Here is a 21,906-nt window from a genome sequence, read left to right as displayed (position 1 = left end):
ACTTAAACATTGTTTTAATTGGTTGATAGAGGGGCTTTATGAACATATACAAATTGTAGGTAAGACAATAGGATTTTAAATTAAACAACTGCAAATGATAAGGACACAATGTTCATTAAGGACGAGGGCATTTTAGCATTGTGTTATATTTTTAAGCATGCATTTGAATATGGGCAATCAAATTTGCAGGTGCTATTGTCATCATGTCCATAAAGTGATGTCAGAATCCCGCCTGCCTCTTTAGCCTGTGCAGACGTGTGTGTTTCCATCACGTATGTCTGATTATATTTATAGAAGCTTGTTAGAAGCGGTGCCAGGATCGACTCTATGAAGGACAGATGGCACTTAGCCTGTAAACTGCTGCTTTTTTAATGAATAACATCCAGAGTAAAATGTAAGCTAAAGGAAGAATGTAAAACAAAATGTGTAAAAAAAAAATGTTCAGTGGGCCTCATTTACAGACACCTTCACCTCAGTGAAACCTTTTTTAAAGCCGAGATTACTGTATCTCCGTTTGGATTCCTGGCAGGGGTGTACGGTAGAATATATTTAGACATCTACACAACTGACATTTGAGAAACGATCCAGATTTAGCCTTTCAGATTTCAGTGATGATGTCAGAGCTTCAGTGGGCTGCTGCTTTTTGCAGAATCTTGTTGGAAATGTTCCCCCATTTCCCTTCTATTATTAGGTGATGATTAAATGAAAATTTCAACATTATATAACCTGAAGATCATCTTTCCTTTTAGACCTGTGAATCGTGAATTTCTGCACCTTTCTTCCACCGGTCATTTAAATATCTTAGGATTCAGAAGCTGCTTTATTTTCCTGTCATTGTCTTTTGAAGATAAGAAAAAGACCATTAATGAGAGATGAGACCCATAACAATAACAGGAGACAGGCTGTTTGGTGTCAGAGGGTTCCTCACCCTCTGACACTGTTCAAAATGCTGCTTATTAGACGCAAAGACAAAGACAGCAGCTTCCAGGAATTATTTATTTATTTTTGAGCTGCTTGTGCCAGATTGCATTGTAAGACAGTGACGTTAATTTCAAAGGGGTATATTTAATTTGCAGAGAAAACAAGGAAGGATTATATACTGAAAAGGGAGATGCATATGATTAGACTGATGCAAATGTACTCAGCAAGTAATATGTGCAAGACATGTTTACTTAATTTGGAAGAACTTAATTCATTTGAGCTGCCAGATGTGCAGTAGGATTGACAGATTAATTCAAGGTGGAGGTGGGATTACACCAAGGATAAACTGTGAGTCATTTCTTGTTCACAGTGGTGATGAAGATGTTGGCAAATGAGATCAGACAGGAGTCTCTATGGACTACTATGTTTGCAGATGACGTGATCTGTAGTGAGAGTACAGAGCAGGTTGAGTCTAGCCTGGAAATGTGGAGATACGCTCTGGAGAGCAGGGGAATGAAGTCAGTAAGAGCAAGACTGAATACAAAGAGTAGAGGTGGTGAAAGTACATGGGTTTAAATACTTGGGATCAATTGAGTAGAAAGGTGAAGAAGAGAGTGCAGGGAGGGTGGAGTGGGTGGAGAAAGGTGGCAGGAGTGATTTGTGACTGAAGAATATCAGTAAGAGTGAAGGGAAAAGTCTACAAGACAGACATGAGAACAGCTATGTTGTATGGCTTAGAGACGGTGGCGCTAACAAAAAGACAGGAGGCAGATCTGAACATGCTGCGATTCTCTTTGAGAGTGGCGAGAATGGACAGGATTAGGAATGACCACATCAGAGGGACAGCTCAGGTGGGAGAGTTTGGAGACAAAACTCAGAGAAGCGAGACTGAGATGGTCTGAAACACGTGCAGAGGAGGGACTGAGGGTATATAGGAGAAGATGCTGAGGATGAAGCCACCAGGCAGGAGGAGCAGAGGGAGGCCAATGAAGAGGTTAATGAATGTGGTGAGGGAGGACATGCAGGTGGTTGTTGTGACAGAGGAAGAGACAGAAGACAGGGTGAGATGAAAACGATCGATCTGCAGTGGCGCCCCCTAACAGGAGCAGCCGAGAGACAAAGTAGTTAGAAGTTGAAGCAATTTCATTAGGTTTTTGAGGGCATGTTAGGGAACTGATCACATGCAAAATGTAGTTTTCCTATAAATGTTCTTTACGGGGGTCTTTTCTCAAGAAAATTCTGCGAAAACAACACAGGCACTAGGCATAAAATGACAACTGTGCTGGGTGGAAAGCAGCAATGACACTTGAACTCTGCTGAGTGCTGTTGTTCCTGATGTAATAAGGTACGGCCTTTAAAGTGTTTTCTGTGAGCGTAAACCTCTTAATTATTTTTTGCACTTGTTCCCTGAAGCAGCCAATAAGATGCATGCTCTGAAGTGCACTAAAGGTGTGCTGTCCTTGGTGCTGAAGGGTAATGGGCCACATTAATGTAGAGAGCTTAAAAACTGATGTTTGTGCATGACCACAGGGGAGTCAAATGAAACAATCAAGATGAGACTGAAGTGTAACAGTTCAGCTTTAATTCAAGGGTTCAAACAAAATACCACATTAGCCATTTGTGAATCACTGCCATTATATCCCTCCATTTTCAGAGTCATACGTAATTGTACATAGTAAATATTAGGATTATTGTCCATACACATCATTTTTACAGCCAGGTTTCTTTAGACAAGTCAGGGGATGGATACATGAACATTTCCAAGTCAATGAATATGTCTTGAATATAATTTATATCAATTATTAAAGCTACAGTGTGTAGCATTTAGGGGTGTTATTAGCAGAAATGGAATATAGGATTCATAACAATCTATTAGTGCATAATTACCCGTAACAGCAAAGCAATGTGTTTTCAGAAGTTTAGAATGAACACTTCATATCTAAATGGGAGCAAATGACCTCACAGAGGCTGCAATATTGATACAGTAGTCCAAAAGCATGGGAGCATTAATTGCATCTGTTCAAAAATGCAATGTGAGGAGTGTGAGAAAGAAAAATGTGTAATTTCAATCCAGTCTCACGGCAAATCGTGAATCAGCAGCACGAAATATACATTAATCTACTGGTTTGTGATATTGTGATGAAAAGCGCCTCATTTTCATCATGCCCTCACGAATTGACTGTAACAAATTCCATGATGACTGCATGAAAATAAAAGTGAAGCGGGGGGGGTTCTGGTTAGGGTTAGGGGTAGGAGTAGGGTTAGGGTTAGGTTATGATTAAGGTTAGGGTTGTGGGTAGGAGTAGGGTTAGGTTATGGTTAAGGTTAGGGTTGGGGGTAGGAGTAGGGTTAGGTTATGGTTAAGGTTAGGGTTGGGGTAGGAGTAGGGTTAGTAATAGTGAGTTTTAAAAAAAAAAAAAAACCCTCACGAAATGACAGCTCTCCACAATTTCTCTTATACTCACTCGACTGGTAAGCACTGAAAGCCGAGATAGGCATGTCCCAACTTGTCGTCTAACACTCCGAAACGGAGGTGTTCCTTTGTCTTGCTTCATCAGCGAATCGGTCGTGATGCTCGTAGCCTCCGCGCGGCTTTCCATGACAAAATCTCTTGTTAAAAGTGAAATCTGCCAGAAAAATGGCTGATGTCCAGCTCTTGTGATAACCAGAGAAATTGCACACGACGGTCCCGGCTCCACACAGCGATCCGTTTAGAATGATGTGGTGGTTTCTGTCAGTCGATGGCGGCGCGTAGCGCGGCGCGCCGTGTGCTATTGTGGGCCATCCTTAAAGCTGTAGTAACACTCCTTATTCTCTGTGAAGTCCGTAAAATTTTCACCGAAAGCCAGATAAATTTTTCGAATGGTTTCCAGCTGCCTGTCTCTAACAGTTTCTGAAAAAATTCTGATGGAAAAAAAAGCCCAAATCATTCCGCCACTTCCTCGCAATGAAACAACGATGAGAGGGGTGGACCAGTGCTCAATCAAAGCCTGCCCACAGGCGAATACGCAACCGACAGGCGTGGGAAAAACTCACGCATGCGCACGAAGGTTCAAGCTTGGCTGATGTAAAAACATATGAATCAAATCCATATAGTTTTTGAAAAAAATAAAAAGGTACGATACTTTTCTAACAGACCTCGTATATGTACAATGACAATAAAGACTCCATTCTATTTTCTCACGAAATGAGTCACATTTTCATGACATGAGTTTTTTTTAATTATTATTATTTTACTATTTGAAACCCTACCCTACCCACCAAACAAATTTGTGCTCCCGTTACGAAAGTGGCACATTTTTGTGATGGGAGCATGAATCAATAGATTTATGTACTTTTCATGATGCCATCACAAAATGTCGTAAGATTGGGTTGCTTCTGGCCACTGAACAGATGATCATTGGTGATGTAAACATGCAACTTAATTGTTTAGCTCGAAGCATTTGTAGCTAGGCTAAGATATTATCTTAGAGTGATGATCTGATTTGCCGATGCTGTTCTTGTTGTCTCACACAGTCCGAGCAATTGATGTGCCAAATAGAATGAAATTTGTATTTCCACTTTTTATTAAAGAGCATGGTCTTTCAGTTTGAGAGCATGATTATTTAATTCACTCATTCTCTAAGACAAAGAATGTCTTCACATGTAGAGCTTCTTCTTGTTGTTGTTGTTTTATAGCAGTTAGCATCCATTTTAATGGTTCATTACTGTTACATTTTGCTCCAGAGATTGAATCACAGTACCTCATTCAGTATACAAGAGCAGCTTGTCACGCTTATAGATGGTACATTTTTACTTTGTGTTACCAAGGAGGTGATCTTTTTAGTGCTGTTTAGGTGTTTGTTTGTTTGTGTATTTTTTGTCTATTAGCAGGATTATGCAAAAATTACTGCACCCATTTTTGTGAAGGTTGGAAGGGTGTATGGGCCAAAGAATCAATCAATCAATCAATTTTTTTATATAGCGCCAAATCACAACAAACAGTTGCCCCAAGGCGCTTTATATTGTAAGGCAAGGCCATACAATAATTATGTAAAACCCCAACGGTCAAAACGACCCCCTGTGAGCAAGCACTTGGCTACAGTGGAAGGAAAAAACTCCCTTTAACAGGAAGAAACCTCCAGCAGAACCAGGCTCAGGGAGGGGCAGTCTTCTGCTGGGACTGGTTGGGCTGAGGGAGAGAACCAGGAAAAAGACATGCTGTGGAGGGGAGCAGAGATCGATCACTAATGATTAAATGCAGAGTGGTGCATACAGAGCAAAAAGAGAAAGAAACAGTGCATCATGGAATCCCTCAGCAGTCTACGTCTATAGCAGCATAACTAAGGGATGGTTCAGGGTCACCCGATCCAGCCCTAACTATAAGCTTTAGCAAAAGGAAAGTTTTAAGCCTAATCTTAAAGTAGAGAGGGTGTCTGTTTTTGGGGTGTATCCGATTAGAAACACATTTTTTTTCCCCCATTTTCTTTATTATTGTGAGAATGTCCATTTCTCAACAATTTCACAAGTTCTTCAAGTGATAGAGCACAGATCTTTTAGAAAAACATCTGATCTTGATTCTTGATCCACAAAATGTGGATTGTTATCACAATCCACAAATAATTTCACCTGTTTTTAGATATCAGCACTGTACACACCCCCAACCCCCACAAAAAATCTCGCATCATGTCTTAAGAAATTCAGGAAAATGTTGAAAAAATACCTTATCTTGCAATGTTGCAATCTTGCAAAGGGGGGTGAGGGATCATGACTATTGCCTCCACCAAGGAGATCATGTTTCCAGCACAGTTTGTTTGTTAACAGGATTATGCAAAAACTACCTAAATGGTTTTTGTGAAACTTTGTGGAAGGGTGGATTATGGGCTAGGGAAGAGGACCATTAACTTTTGGGATGGATCCAGTTAAGGGTGGACCAAGGAATACTTTTTGCACTTTGTTTATCAGTCACAATGGGGTGTAGGGGTACATAGAGCTCAGATCCTGCCATCAGAAAAGGCAGGTTCTGACAGGGACAGGGACTAAAGGGCTGGCACTAGGACGGAGGAGGTAGCATGCAAGTCAGCGACTGCAAGCAGCAGAGAGGTGAGTTGGAACCGACACTTTTTAAATAATGTGCACATTTCCATTTGGCTGTGAGTTGATGACTGAAACTGGGGACCAGATGCTCCGTATTTGAGATCACAGATGTAATTAGGTAAATCTCAGTGAAAGCTTTGAAATCTGAGTCATCCTGCCAGAACTTACAGTATGGTACATTTCTCAGATATTACCATTGTACATATGCCCCCCCGCCGACAAAAAAGATATCTGCATCATCTCTTGATAAATTTTGAAAAATGTCCTATCTCACAATGCTAAAGACACAATTTTTTATTTTGTTTACAGATGTTTACAAAAATATCTAAACATGAATTTTGAAGCAGATGCAAATAGCAGGTTAGATCCAAGATTTTTCAACTTAAAAAAATATAATGCATTGTCTCAGTGTCATTCTAGTTTTATTTGTAGTATGGCCCAAAGCAGGTGGTTACCCCCGTTGAGTCTGGTCTACTTGAGGTTTCTACCGATCATTAAAAACACCTGACAAACTTTTCCCCTGACAACTCTCAGCAATGTGCTTGTTCTTGAGTTGGGTGACGTTTAAGCCTTGCTCATCTGTAGCACCATGAGATGACTGATGTTGTGATCTGGTGCTGCATGAATAAAATGAATTGAACTACACGAGTATCACTGTGCACAATATCACAGATCAGTGCATCAAAACACAAAAGCAATTATATACGACACGAAAACAAGGATTATAGCTAAACGAGAGCACAAACAGGCTGTTATGTAATGCAGCACATTTACATCCCCCCACTTTAGTTAAAGCTTTTGGGGTGAATCATTCTTCACAGTCCTGCTGCATGGAGGCGACTCCTGGAGTTTTTGTCAACTATATCTGTTCATGCATAAAGTCTGCAGCAGCTATCTTAGCACTGCGCACTTCACGGAACACCCCCCCCCCCCCCCCCCCCACCACCACCACTACCACTACTGCCAGGTAATGGCTAAATTATTTGTCTGAGTATAGATTTTACAGCCCTTCTCAACAGGGGCTTGCAATCTTCTTGGATCCCTACCCAGCTCTCTCTTTCAGGACATCACTTCAATTTGAAACAGCCGCTTGGTGTAGTAAATTGGCATTTGCCTTGCCGTGGCATCCACAAACATTCATTCATCAGTCTGTCTCCTCTCGCTTTCCCTCTCTTTATGCATCGCCCTTAATCGCCTGCTATTTCTGTGTCCCCTTTCAATACTAATACCCCCCTGGTATCTTTCACCGCTTGCTCTCGTGAAGTAGTCTGCGTCACTTGTCCCATGCAACTACGTCAGTCCTACTTAGAGATCCTGTAGGATTCATGAGCAAAGAAACATAGGGATGGATGAGCAGGAGGTGCAGAGTCAGGAGCCTATGTGGAGGAGGAGTGGTGACGGTCAGAACAGAGGATGAAGAAAATGTAAAGAAAGAAGAGAAGATGGGTGATAGGGCAGATGTGGATGAAGGCTGAGGTTTTTGTACTTTAAAGTTACAAATGTCAAGTTTAAGCTAAATTGGCTACTCTAAATATAGACTTTTAAGTCATACTTTGATCAAACGAATATAGGTTCCTATCATCAAAATACTTGAGAGATGTTTGTTTTTACCACTATTACCAATGCACTTGCTCAGATGGCGGGTAAGCTTAGACGTTACTTGTAAACAAACAAAGAGCACATGTTTTCAATGCTGTATGTGTGTTAGATTGTTTGTTGTAAACAGGGTATCTAAAAAAAGACAAAGATTTTAGTGAAATTTGGTGAAGATGTAGGTCTTGTCAAAAGAAGAACAAATTTAAATTTAATGTGATTTCAGATCAAGGGAGGGTTCCTACTTTTGATCTTTGCTCCTATTTCCTTTGACCCTGAATACAGGATCATATCAACCAGCAATCAGGATCTTAGTTCATCATTCAGGATCAAAGTTTAATGATCAAAGGTCAGCAATCAGGAACATTAGAGAAGAGCTGAAAGATCAAAGATGAATGATCAGAATTATAAATAAATATCAAAGATAAGTGATCGGTAAAAAGGTCAGTTGTCAGGGTCAAAGTTCAATTATTAGGATCAAAGGTCAACAACAAGGATCAGGAGACGAGATAAAAGATCAAGTATTCAAGGTTTTGGATCAAAAATAACTGACCAGGATTACAAATCAAGATCAAAGACGAGTGATCGGAACTCAAGGTCAGTTATCAGGGTAAAAGTTTTGTGATAAAGATCAAAGGTCTGCAATCAGGCTCAAGGAATGTTGGAAAATAGATCAAAGATAAAGTATGAAATGTTTGTATCAACGATAAGTGATCAGGATTGCAAATACAGAGAAAAGATGAGTGAGATTAAATATCAGTTATAAGGGTCAATGTTCAAAGATCAGTATCAAAGGTCAAATCAGGATCAGGAGAGATGATCAAATATCAAGTACTAAAGGTTTTGGATCACAGAGTAATCATGATTACAAATCAAGAGCAAAGATGAGTGATCAGGATTATAAATAACGATCAAAGATAATGATTGGGATTAAAACTGAGTTATCATGGTCAAGGTTCTATGATAGGATCAAAGGTTGGAAATCGGATTCAATTAATGAGAAGTGATTAAAGATCATCTTTGAAAGGTTTTTAATCAAAGCTCAAAGGTGAATGATCAGGATTAAAAGGTAATTAACAAGGTCAAAATTCAATGATCAGAATCAACAGTCAAGCAATCACAAACAAAATTTAAACGATCTGGATTAAAGGTCAGTTAGGATCATTGGGATCGAAGTAAAGTGATCAGAATCAAAGTCCAACAATAAGAAGGAAGTGCAAAAATCAAAGGTTCAGAGTCAAAGGTGATTCAGCAGCACCACAAATTAAGATCAAAGATTAGTGATCACGATTAAAAGTCAATGACCAGGATTAAAGAATGTTAGAGAACAGATGAGATGAATAACCATCTCACAATGAGAAAAATAAAAAAAATCAAATGCAAACACAGGCAGGCGTGATCTGTTTGCCCTTCTAGTTTTATTTGTATCTTCACATCACTTTCACCAAAATTATTTATACTTTTCACACTCAAACACAATGTCAAAGTGCAGACTGGATGAAACCTGTCCAAAACAAAGAAGAAACACCGTCTCTCTCCTCTGTTCAAATATCACCAACCTGACAATGACATGGAGCATTTCTATTACATCTCACACTTCCAGTTAGCAGCAAGGTCCTCTGTGCGGCAAAGCTGCATTTAACAAACGTGAACCCAAAATTTAGCTTGTGATCTTAATTCTTTGGTGACCTCATCAGATGAGCAACGCTATCCTCTGCGAACAGGAGCTCGCTTTGCTTTAATGATGTGGAAAAACTGAAGAGCAAGCAGGACCACCTTAATTATCCTTATTTACAGCGATATAATTAATGTTGTTGTTCACGCTGCCCCATGAATTAAAGACAGTGAGTGGCCAAATCTCATTTTTAAAGGGCCATACTCCATTTTCTTCACTCAAATGAGAACCACAAGTTTCTGTAAAACGTATGCAACAAAAATACAAATGCAACATTTTTGATTTTGTTCCCATTGAAGTAAAAGAACTAACTCTTTGGACATAAAAGCCTTATTTCTGTGGAATTTTGTTCACAGATGTGTTCATGAGCACTTCACCTTTGCCAAGATAATCCATCCAACCTAGCTGATTAAACAACATGTTTACTGCACACGTGCACATTGGACTGGTCACAGTGAATACACACGTTAGGATTCTTTCTGGGTGGTTTCCGCTTTGTTTTCCATTCAAGATTCTGTTAGGAGAAGTTGCGGTGGTTTAGGGGTTTGCTTGGTGGGTAAAGATGGGGAACATAGGAGGAAAGGAGCCATCAGGAGCAGGGTGTTCCTCTGCAGCACCATCCATGTCTAGGACGTGTCGGGTTTGAAAGGGAGCTGTAGATCTTATCTACGGGTTAGTGAGCCCATCATGTGATCATTTGGTTGGTTGGAGTTGGGGTGAAAACTGGAGAATGTCGTATTTAAAGACTGATCTGGCATTCGTACAAACACTGAATCACATGAACTCTACTGGCAGGTTTTTGAACCATTGCCCACCTCATATGTTTACACTATTTAAAATAAAGAATTATACATGCGATTAAATGCGATTCTAGTGCAATTACATTTGTTCGGCAAATCTGATTGGTTAATTGTGTGTAGACGGTGTCAAAATATTCAACCGTTTCACATTTGATGTATACCTCCGCGCCCTGACCGCTTTGCTACGCAGGTGTCAATAATAGCGGTTGCTACGGTAAGCTTTGATGAGCCGACCACACCCTTTCGCCGACTGAATTACTTACAGAAAACTAAACCTTGCAAACGATGGAATTGCATTAGAATGGGAATAACTCTGTTGTGTTTGATGATTTGCGATTGTTCATGCTGGATTACGGTCGCAAATATCCGTAGCACATCATTGGTAAGACTCAATCTGCAACCATAAAATCCAGCATGAATGTAGCGCAAATCAGACACAAGAGGGTTATTCCTGAATTAATTTTGATTGATTAATCACAAACCTTGTAATTAAATAGATTAATTTTTAAATCACCTGACAACAATAATTTTGGTATATAGATAAAAAATAAACAATTTTGCGCAATATAATCTCTTTAACTACCTCTCGGAAAAGTTTAAGTGCCTCATGCCCCTTCACTGGAATACCAACCCCATCTCACGCCATTAAGTGATGGCATGATGAAAATGAAAATAAATTTATTGGTTCTTGATACCTTCACGAAAGTACCATTTTCATGACGGGAGCACAAAATGTGGGGTGACGCGGTGAGGGGAGTCTGTGGGGGTTATAGTTAGGAGAAGGGAGAGGGTTAGGTTATGGTTATTAGGGTTAGGGGTAGGATTAGAAATAGTAAAATTAAAAAAAAGCCGCACGAAAACGTGACTCATTTGGTGCATTCAAAAAGTATCAGACCTTACTTCACGCCCATGGACCAAATGAAGTGTATGAGTTGTCATTTGGTGGGGAGGTGTAGGGAACCTTCTTGTGCGTGCGGGAGTTTTACCCCACCCACAGAGCGCATCAGTTGCTAGCAGTCAGCCTTAGAGTGAAGACTTGTACTGAGCACCTGTTGGATTCTCATTTGCTGTAACACAATGGAACGACTTAACACCAACCTTTGTTAAAAGCTTGATGATACCCAAGTGGAAACCATTCGCGAGATTCAGCTGGCTTTTGGCGATAATGTAATGAGCATAATGCAAACAAAACAGTGGCTAACTCTTTCAAAAATGGGTGCATATCAGTGGAGCGCAAAGTTCCATTAGACCATCCACAAGATGAAATGACCAAGTGATTGACAGAATATGGACTTTGGTCATGGATGACCGTCGTATCACCATCCAAGTACTTGCAGACGAGGTGGGAATAAGCACAGGTTTGGTACGCTCCATTTTGACAGAGTAACGGTGGCGCGGAAGCAACTGCATCTGGAATGCATGAACAGCGACCTTAAATTCCTGAACACTGTCATTACCGGTGATGAGACATGGGTTTACACATATGACCCGGAAACTAAATTTCAGTCATCGCAATGGAAACATCCAACCTCACAGAGGACACAAAGCACAGCAGGTGTGCAGTAATGTCCAAGTCATGTTTGCAGTTGTCTTTGGTTCCTGTGGGGTGGTGTAACATGAGTACTCACCAGAAGACCAAAATATTAATAAAAAGTATTATCGGGAGGTCCTATGTCACCTTCATGATGCAACCAGATCTGTGGGCGGCTAAAAGTTGGAAACTCCATCATGACAATGCACCCGCCCATTATACTCAGCTGATTCAGGCTTTCCTGGCCAAACACAACACTCCTGTGATTCATCAGGCTCCCTAGTCTCCTGGCATAGCTCCCTATGAGATCAAAACAACTCTAAAAGGGATTTAGTTTGAGTTGCGAGAAGACATCATGTGGAATGCGGTGGCCCAACTGGACACCCTTCCGAAAGATTAGTTCCAGAAATGCTTCCATCAATGGCAGAACCACTGGGAGAAGTGTGTGCAGTCCCAAGGAGACTACTTTGAAGAGGATTAGGATTTCAGTTTCTCAGGTGAGTAATTGTATTTTCACAGCGAAAAGTTGGATACTTTTTGAATTCACCTTGTATGTAATTTTCCAACGTCCATCTGTCAGGAACTCGGGGTGATGTGGCACCAAAGGTTGTGGGACCCAAATGCAAAAACTCACAGACAGTGGAATTGAAATTGAAAGGCTTTATCGGTCAAAAAATTAGCTTGGATTCGGTACACAGTTAGGCAGTCATGGATGCAGAGGTACAGATAGTCAGCAGGCCAGGGCGTCGTCAAAAAGGCAGGCTCAGGTCTTTAACACAAGCAGACAAAGTACGTGGGCAGCAGCAAGACGAGGTCACAAAACAGAGCTGGGTCAGTACACGGCAAAACAAGGCAGAGCTATGAAAAGGCTGGTACGAGGACTGTGAAAATCAACGAACTGGCGGGGCTTGAGTGAAGGCAGAGAGTTTAAATAACCAAAGTGGAAATGAGAAAAGTGAGAACAGGTGTGTTGGAAGAACCAGGAAGAGGGCGTGGCAAACAGAGGAAACAGAAAAGTTCAGGTGGGCGTGACTTAGTGCAAAAATACTGAACAGCAAAAACCAAAATGTAATTCTGATGAAGAAAAAACAGAAATAACAAAATACAGAGACAAGCGCAATGAGACAAAGATGAAAGAAAACAGAAGACTAAGTGATAAACTGAAAACAAAAGCAGAGACAAAAGTAAACTTCACAGAAAAGGCCAGACTAAAGCATAATAGAAGAAATTAAATAAACAGAACAAAACCAAGACTGAAGTGAAAACTAAGGTAACAATTAATGACAACAATGTGGCAAAACAGCTACTAAGACAAAACTACACAATACATGAACGATGAACAGAAAACAAAACCAATGAAAACATGAACATGGCAGGAATGCAAATACAGATGTACAGAACAAGAAAGCAAAGATCAATGAAAAAGTCATAACAAAAAGCACATCAAGGGCAGGACCATGACACCATCATGTTCTACAGAATGGACTCGCATTTACAATTCTAAATTATCTTCAAAATAACTGTTTCTTTCCTGCACCAATTTGATTGTAAACAAGCACCCTGTTTCCATCTCCTGTGATGAAGCCACATTGCCGTGGCAACACAGGTGGCTGCTTTTACACCAAATCCAAAGCGACCACTTCAGAGTGGAGCTTATTTTAATCACTTCTTGGAAACCGGCGGTGTATGTTCTGACTCCACTCAAAACTTTGCTTCCATTTTCACAGAAAAAGCGCCGAGCTGACAGATTGCACACGCAATGCAAACCAGCGGGAAGCTGTCTATAGTGAAAACAGTGAGAGTGAGTCACTTCATTATTTCATTCATACGGCCGTACAGTCTGATTCACTTACACGACCCGAGGCACATATATGTGCCATGTCTTTCAATCTATTTTTGTATTCAGGCACATCTGCAATATTTTAAGAGTAAAGTGTGAGTGTAGCACAAAAGCTTATATACATAAAGTTAATTTTTTTTTATTTCTACTCAAAAGAAGAGTAAATTTAGTTAAGCAAGTTTAGTTTAGCAATATTACATCACATCCATTTGGGATTTTCTAGTTTATATATCGTCATTTTCAGCTGCAGTGCCTTTTTGAAATCATTTTAACAATTTAATAAAGTGTGAAATTTGAAATTCCAATGCAGTTTCTGCTGGCACTAATCCCTTTGCATAAATGTGTCACACAGAAATAGACGCATTCAGGCAGAGAAGACGTGAATGGCTCGCGGTATAAAACCCGAGTCTGAACTGGATGTTTCAGAGCCATATAACCCCCTTTTGTTAATTGTTTAGTATTTTTAACTCTTGAAATACAATGCAAATTCTGTGGTACTGTGCATCCTCTTCTATCCATTCAGCATGAGAACATCCTGAATGGATAAAAGTTAGGAATTGAATGGCAAAATTATTTGCATGTAAAAAAGCTTCATGGGTTAATTTCTATGTGGTTCCTTGTGTTTGTGCTGCATTCAGAACCCTCGGATATTTGGAAAGACCCATCATAAAAAAAAAACAACCTTCCGGAAAAGTGCATTAATGAGATTACCTTGGAGAGCCTTTAAAATAATTTTATAATTTGAGTCATCAACTACTTAGCCTATACAAAGTAAAGCTAGGCTAACGTTATCTTTTGGGTTAAATGAAATAGTCAAAGATGTTTTTGCTGATGTATAGTGTTGGTAACTTAACTAACTGTACACAGAATGTGAATATAATACATATAACAGTAATGTCTTGTTAAAAATTCATTTAAAGATGCATTTTCAACATTAGCAACACTGATTCTCCAGTCACAAATGGGGAGGCCATCCAGGGTTTTCATGTATCCCATAATTCCTTGTGTGCCAGAGAGTCGCTGCAGTCAAACATAGGGAATCCACATGATGACAATTGTAAATGAATATTATACTACAAAAATTTAATTTTTTTATGCTTTTCGTCACGTTAATAAGAATCTGCTGCATGATACCCTGAAAACTTGCTAAAACAATTATAACAAATAATCCGTGTCTGTTACGTTTAATCTGCGTGGAATTTAATAAATGGAAACCGAATTTCAGACATATTATATATATTAGTCTGAAACAAAGAGGACAAACAGTGTTGTAAAGAACAATAATAAAGACGTTAAAGAGCAAACTTCACTTTCCCCCAGAACGACATGATCAGGAAGCGAGTGTAGCTCACAGCAGCTCCCATTGAAAATAATGGAGAGACAGCCTGTGATTCTCACGTTTACATAAAACAAACGCAATAACAACGTTTATGTAAACTTGAGTGACAGCAGAAAAATAGTCAATTGCTTTAGGCCGTAATTTACTATTATTATTATTATTAAATTGGCTGTACCAATTTAATAAAAATAATAATAAATTAACTCAGCCACATGGGGTGTGCAGCCAGTACATTCTGACTGCCAGTCCCAAGCCCGGATAAATGAGGAGGGTTGCGTCAGGAAGGGCATCCGGCATAAAACAAGCCAACCCAACTATACAGACTCAGAATCGAATTCCCATACCGGATCGATCGCGGCCCGGGTTAACAATGTCCGCCACCGGTGCTATTGCCCAACAGGGTGCCGGTGGAAATTGGGCTACTGCTGGGTGAAGACGACGAAGAAGAGGAGGAAAATGTTGCCACGAACAGCGGGAGAAGAGGAAAACTAGAAGGGTGGAAATGAGAGTGGGGACTTTGAATGTTGGTAGTATGACTGGTAAAGGGAGAGAGCTGGCTGATATGATGGAGAGGAGAAAGGTAGACATATTGTGTGTGCAAGAGACCAAGTGGAAGGGAAGTAAGAGCAGGAGCATCGGCGGTGGGTACAAGTTGTTGTACCATGGTGAGGACAGGAAGAGAAATGATGTTGGGGTCATTTTAAAGGAAGAGTATGTTAAAAGTGTGTTGGAGGTTAAGCGAGTGTCTGACAGGGTGATGAGTGTGAAGTTGGAAATTGAAGGGGTGATGATGAATATCATCAGTGCATATGCCCCACAGGTAGGTTGTGAGATGAAGGAGAAAGAAAATTTCTGGAGTGTATTAGATGAGGTGGTGGAGAGTGTGCCCAAGCATGAAAGAGTGGTGATAGGAGCAGACTTCAATGGGCATGTTGGTGAAGGGAACAGAGGTGATGAGGAAGTAATGGGTAGATGTTGTATGGCTGGGGGGCCTGGCTGCCTTTTTGTTTCTGTCTTTTGTTTTTCCTTCCAGGTGGCTTGCATTTGGGACTGAGTGGCTGTGTTGCTGAGGTCATCAGGACCTCACCCTGATCACCTGCGGCTCGTCAGGACTCACGGCTGAGGTGCATCTATATGGATTGGAACATGGTGGCATTTAAGACTGGAGTATACAGTGTGTATTTGCCAGAGACTCGACCTTGTGACCAGACGGGTGAGATCGTCGTCTCGGGAGCCATCTCATCATCAGTGGATGCAGAGAACGTCCAGGGTTTGATGCACGGTCTGTGAAAGAGGAGGGGGTGAGGTCTCACGCTCGTCAGCACACTTCCTGAGGTACGTTAGATTTTGTGACTAACATTTATACAGTCAGTAAATGTGGTGTCCCTCACACCTTTATTATATTGAGCTGTATGTTAGTCATGTATCGGCTTCCACTGCAGTGGAGTTTTGTGAACTGGATGTTCCATGCCTGCAGGTTGGGAAGCTGATTAGTAATCAAGCCAGGAAGTGTTTGCTGTTTGTACACCTTTAAGTGTTCTCTCTGTGTGTAGAGTGTGGACTCACATAATGGTTCCTTCTTTCACAGACTCGGTTTGTTGCGGCCACCTGGGGGGTGTCGGCGGGGTCCTTGGGTCCGAACAGCTTCTGGCTCCGGACCGTTAGCGCTGCTGGGAGCGCACCACGCCAGACCGCACTTTCTTTTGTTATTTTTTGTATCACTGTTATGTATTAAATTCAGTTAGCCTTTGTACCGTGCTCTGCTTATTTCATACTGGGTCCTTCAAACGCTGGTCGGTTCTCCGAGCTGCGTCCGACACATAACAGGTAGATATAGTATCAAGGATAGAAATGGGGAAGGACAGATGGTAGTTGATTTTGCAAAAAGGATGGAAATGGCTGTGGTGAATACCTACTTTAAGAAAAGGGAGGAGCCAGCACAGGGTAACATATAAGAGTGGAGGAAGGTGCACACAGGTGGACTACATTCTTTATAGGAGATGCAAGCTAAAAGAAATCACAGACTGTAAGGTGGTAGCAGAAGAGAGTGTCACTAGACAGCACAGGATGGTTGTTTGTAGGATGACTTTAGAGGTGAAGAAGAAGAGAGTGAGAGCTCAACAAAGGATCAGATGGTGGAAGCTGAAGGAGGAAGACTGTTGTGTGAAATTTAGCGAGCAGGTGAGAGAAGCACTAGTTAGAGGGGAAGCAATTTTGGACAACTGGAAAAGTACTGCAGATGTGGTGAGGGAGACAGCTAGGGCAGTACTGGGTATGACATCTGAACAGTGGAAGGAAGACAAGGAGACTTGGTGGTGGAATGAAGAGGTCCAGGAAAGCATAAGGAGAAAGAGGTTGGCGAAAAAGTTTTGGGATAGTCGGAGAGATGAAGAAAGTAGACAGGAGTACAAGGAGATGCGGCGTAAGGCGAGAACAGAAGTGGCAAAAGCAAAGGAAAAGGCATATTGCGAGCTGTACAAGAAGCTGAATAGTAAGGAAGGAGAAAAGGACTTGTACCGATTGGCCAGACAAAGGGACAGAGCTGGAAAGGATGTGCAGCAGGTTAGGGTGGTAAAAGATGCACGTGGTAATGTGCTGACAAGTGAGGAGTGTGTGCTGAGAAGGTGGAGGGAATATTTTGAAGAGTTGATGAATAAAGAAAATGAACGAGAGAAAAGGCTGGATGATGTGGCGAGAGTAAATCAGGAAGTAAAAGAGCTTAGCAAGGAAGAAGTGAGGGCTGCTATGAAGAGGATGAAGAGTGGAAAGGCAGATGGTCCAGATGACATTCCAATGGAGGCATGGAAATGTCTAGGAGAGATGGCAGTAGAGTTTCTAACCAGATTGTTTAATAAAATCTTGGAAAGTGAGAGGATGCCTGAGGAGTGGAGACGAAGTGTGCTGGTTCCTATTTTCAAGAACAAGGGTGATGTGCAGAGCTGCAGTAACTACAGAGGCATAAAGCTGATCAGCCACAGCATGAAGTTATGGGAAAGAGTAGTAGAAGCTAGGCTTAGAAAACAGGTGAAGATCTGTGAGCAGCAATATGGTTTCATGTCGAGAAAGAGCACTACAGATGCAATGTTTGCTCTGAGAATACTGTTGGAAAAGTACAGAGAAGGACAGAAAGAGTTACATTGTGTGTTTGTGGACTTAGAAAAAGCTTATGATAGGGTACCAAGAGAAGAGTTGTGGCATTGTATGAGGAAGTCTGGAGTGGCAGAGAAGTATGTTAGGGTAGTGCAGGACATGTACAAGAATAGTGTGACAGCGGTGAGATGCGCAGTCGGAATGACAGACTCATTCAAGGTGGAGGTGGGATTAAACCAAGGATCAGCTCTGAGTCCTTTGTTGTTTGCAGTGGTGATGGACAGGTTGACAGATGAGATCAGACAGGAGTCCCCAAGGACTATGATGTTTGCAGATGACATTGTGATCTGTAGTGAGAGTAGAGAGCAAGTTGAGTCTAGTCTGGAGAAGTGGAGATATGCTTTGGAGAGAAGGGGAATGAAAGTCAGTAGAAGCAAGACTGAGTACATGTGTGTGAACGAGAGGGAGCCCAGTGGTATAGTGCAGTTACAAGGAGTAGAAGTGGTGAAAGTAGATGAGTTTAAATATTTGGGGTCAACTGTTCAAAGTAATGGAGAGTGTGGTAGAGAGGTGAAGAAGAGAGTGCAGGCAGGGTGGAGTGGGTGGAGAAAGGTGGCAGGAGTGATTTGTGACCGAAGAATATCAGCAAGAGTGAAGGGGAAAGTTTACAAGACAGTAGTGAGACCAGCTATGTTGCATGGTTTAGAGACAGTGGCACTAACAAAAAGATAGGAGGCAGAGCTGGAGGTGGCAGAGCTGAAGATGTTGAGATTCTTTTTGGGAGTGACAAGAATGGACAAGATTAGGAATGAACATATCAGAGGGACAGCTCAGGTGGGACAGTTTGGAGACAAAGTCAGAGAGGCGAGATTGAGATGGTTTGGACATGTGCAGAGGAGGGACCCAGGGTATATAGGGAGAAGGATGCTGAGGATGGAGCCACCAGGCAGGAGGAGAAGAGGGAGACCAAAGAGGAGGTTCATGGATGTGCTGAGAGAGGACATGCAGGTGGTTGGTGTGACAGAGGAAGATACAGAGGACAGGGTGAGATGGAAGCGATTGATCTGCTGTGGCGACCCCTAACGGGAACAGCCGAAAGACAAAGAAGAATAACAACGTCTATAAACCCAGAGAATATATTCACGAGAGTTTTAGGCACAATATAAAAATAGTTTTATGTTGCGATGTTAATGGTGTTGTCCATGTGCAGCAGTTAAAGTGAAGCCCAATCAGAGTGTCTCAATACAGTTCTCAATGTTACTGAGATCTCGCAGCATGGCGACCTCTCCGAGGTTTTGCGGGATTTGAAACCTGAAAAGGGTGGATGGCTGTGACATTAACTTGGGTACCTCAGTTTCCTCACAAATTACCAAGCGGACATTCCAGCCCAACGAAACGTGCAAGGCATTTTTTCCTGAGTTAGCTATCGGAATGTGCAAGGGTTCTGAATGCAGCATTAGCTCACTCTTATCCACATGCTAAATTAACAGTCACATGAACGTGTGCAGTGCGTGTATAAGCCATTGTCTTCCAATTCGCTGCAAGTCTGTTTTTGGAATATTGTAGTTTAGTCACACAGGATTTTATAAAACTGAACCGCATATTGATAATGGATAGCTAATGACAGCCTCTGCCAAAACATGTACAGCCCTATAGTACGTGGGCTACAGCAGATAGGTAGCTTGTGTGTAACATTGCTACCACAGTACCGATAACAAATCAACATTTACTTCACCAAGATTTTTTTTTTTTTTTACAACTGATCATAAACTAGTTTTAGACCAGTTTACAATTAAGTAGGGCACACATGAATAAAATTCAAGAATATTTCATTTCTAGCTAATGACAGTTGCTATCATAAGTTAGCATGTACAGCACTGTAGCTAGTAGGCTACATTAGGTAGTTAACTCGTGTGTAAAATGTGGCAGCTAGCAAACTAAATGAACAATTACTTGCAAGTTTTTATCAAGTATTTTCTTATAACTAACTGAAAGCTATGTCAATTTAGTTTCAGAAGAGTTTACACAGGGAGAAGTTTATAAAATTTGCTAATAAAGTCTTTGAGGTTCAAATCGCCGGTTATAAATACTGAAAACTGCACCACTACTCATCATGCACAATGAAAAAAAAAGGCAAAACAGCAAGAAATGCGACCACTGAAGACATTCAAACCTAAGTTAATATTTATATCAATTAAAAATTTTTTTTAATCAAATCACACAACAAATCACACCCACATTATGTACCATTGATATTCCCATTCCAGAAGGTCCTTAAATCCCAATAACTGAGAGGACCAAAGGACCAGGGAACCCTGAAGTTGAAAATGTCATGGCTAACTAATGCAAGTTACTGCCATAAGTTCAATGGCACAATAGTATGTAGGCTATATTAGTGCCTAGAGTGGTTGTTACCAAAACACTAAAAGAATATTTACTACTTAAAGTATTTATTATGTATTTTCTCACACTTACCTGCAAGCTATATCAATCTAGACTGCAAACAGTTTACAATTAAGTAGAGCAGAATTTTATTAAATAAAATTACTGCATATATCATGACAGTTAATGATAACCACTGCAACAAGTTAGCATGGATAGCACAGAATGGCTATATACTACCAATAAGAAATTAGCAATTATGTGGCGTATTTGTTTTGATCAACACAATACAAATGTCTGTACACTTTGTCAATCTCATTTTAGGTCAGTTTGTATTATGGTAGGGCAAAACATCATAAAATTTCATGATGTATCATGGTCAGTTGATAGCTGCTGGCATACTCAAAAGCGATGGTTACTGTTGGTAGCTAGTGTGTAATATGGGTGGTATCTATAATAAATGAACCATTTCTTGAAGTATTTTTTTAAACAACTGATTTCAATCAATATAAATCTAATTTTAGATCAGTTTATACAATGGTCAGAATTTTATGACATTTCAAAATATATCATGGCTAGTTGATAGCTGTTGCTATAATATGAGCAAAGCGCCGCGCAGTGGCGCGAAGCTCACTCATGGTACGAGCTGTCCTAATCAGGAAGTGCCAATTTTCAAATCCACATTAAAACAGGAAATGTTTAAATTTCAAACACTTCCTGGATTGACAGATGAGATCCCATGGAATCTCGCGGGAACTCAGTGGCAAGCTCACACTCAAACAGGAAGTGCCGAATTCTCACTCACAGTGAAACAGGAAATGTTCAAATGTCAAACACTTCCTGGCATGGGTGGAGCTAGAGCGGAGGCCAGGGTTTCACTGGACCTTCCTGAAATCTGATTGGACACAGATGATTGACATGTCACGGCACCACACGTCTAGTTGAAAGAGTTGCATTTTCAAATCAGTGAGTCACACTGACTGCTAGGTTCCTCCTGTCCAGTAGTTTGTGCTGTGTACCACAAAAAGTTCTAATCCACCTTAGAAGAAGAAAAATGTTTGCTCCAGGTTTGAACTGAACACGTCGTTTGAACTATGGACTTCTAATCACACCAAACATATGGGTGATTCTTTAACTACGGGCACTATTGGCCTTGTAAATGTAATTTCCACCACACCATTGCCTTACAATATAAAGCGCCTTGGGGCAACTGTTTGTTGTGATTTGGTGCTATATACATGTGCTCTGATGTCACTGTTTATCTCCATAGAAACTACCCAAACAATCTTTCATACAAACTGTTTAAAGGGACATTACAGTGTTGTGGTGGAAATTACGGCAATAGTGTGGGACAACTACATTTTGTTTAAAAAAATCACAACAGTTGTATGACATTGAATACCCCAATTATGTTTTGATTATTTTACTGATATTTTATTCAGAGATATTTTAAAACATTAGAAAAACATTTCTTTACCATTCATTTTTATCATTTGAGATCAAAAGTCTGGGTGTGGGACAAGCACAAAACGGCAATATTTGCATATAATGATGCTGAAAAAAGTTGAAAAAGTCATCATAGACTACTAGAACAAATTTCTTAACACACTTTCATTGTAAAGATAATTATAAAAGTGTGAAATTTCCCCTTTTTTCTGT

At 40.7% G+C, this 21,906-nt stretch overlaps 1 long non-coding RNA gene across 1 annotated transcript; it reads left to right on the top strand.

Moving 5' to 3' along the window:
• Positions 1-1,201: 1,201 nt before the first annotated feature.
• Positions 1,202-18,337, top strand: LOC117531140. The gene is made up of 3 exons (XR_004566538.1): positions 1,202-1,439; positions 2,051-2,052; positions 18,290-18,337. It is a non-coding gene; the product is annotated as an uncharacterized LOC117531140 (long non-coding RNA).
• Positions 18,338-21,906: the final 3,569 nt, after the last annotated feature.

This window comes from Thalassophryne amazonica, chromosome 18 (genome assembly GCF_902500255.1).
Source record: "Thalassophryne amazonica chromosome 18, fThaAma1.1, whole genome shotgun sequence".
Classification (NCBI taxonomy): Eukaryota; Metazoa; Chordata; class Actinopteri; order Batrachoidiformes; family Batrachoididae; genus Thalassophryne; species Thalassophryne amazonica.
The sequence above is the reverse complement of the archived record's forward strand: the minus strand, read 5'-3'. Positions and strand labels throughout refer to the sequence as shown.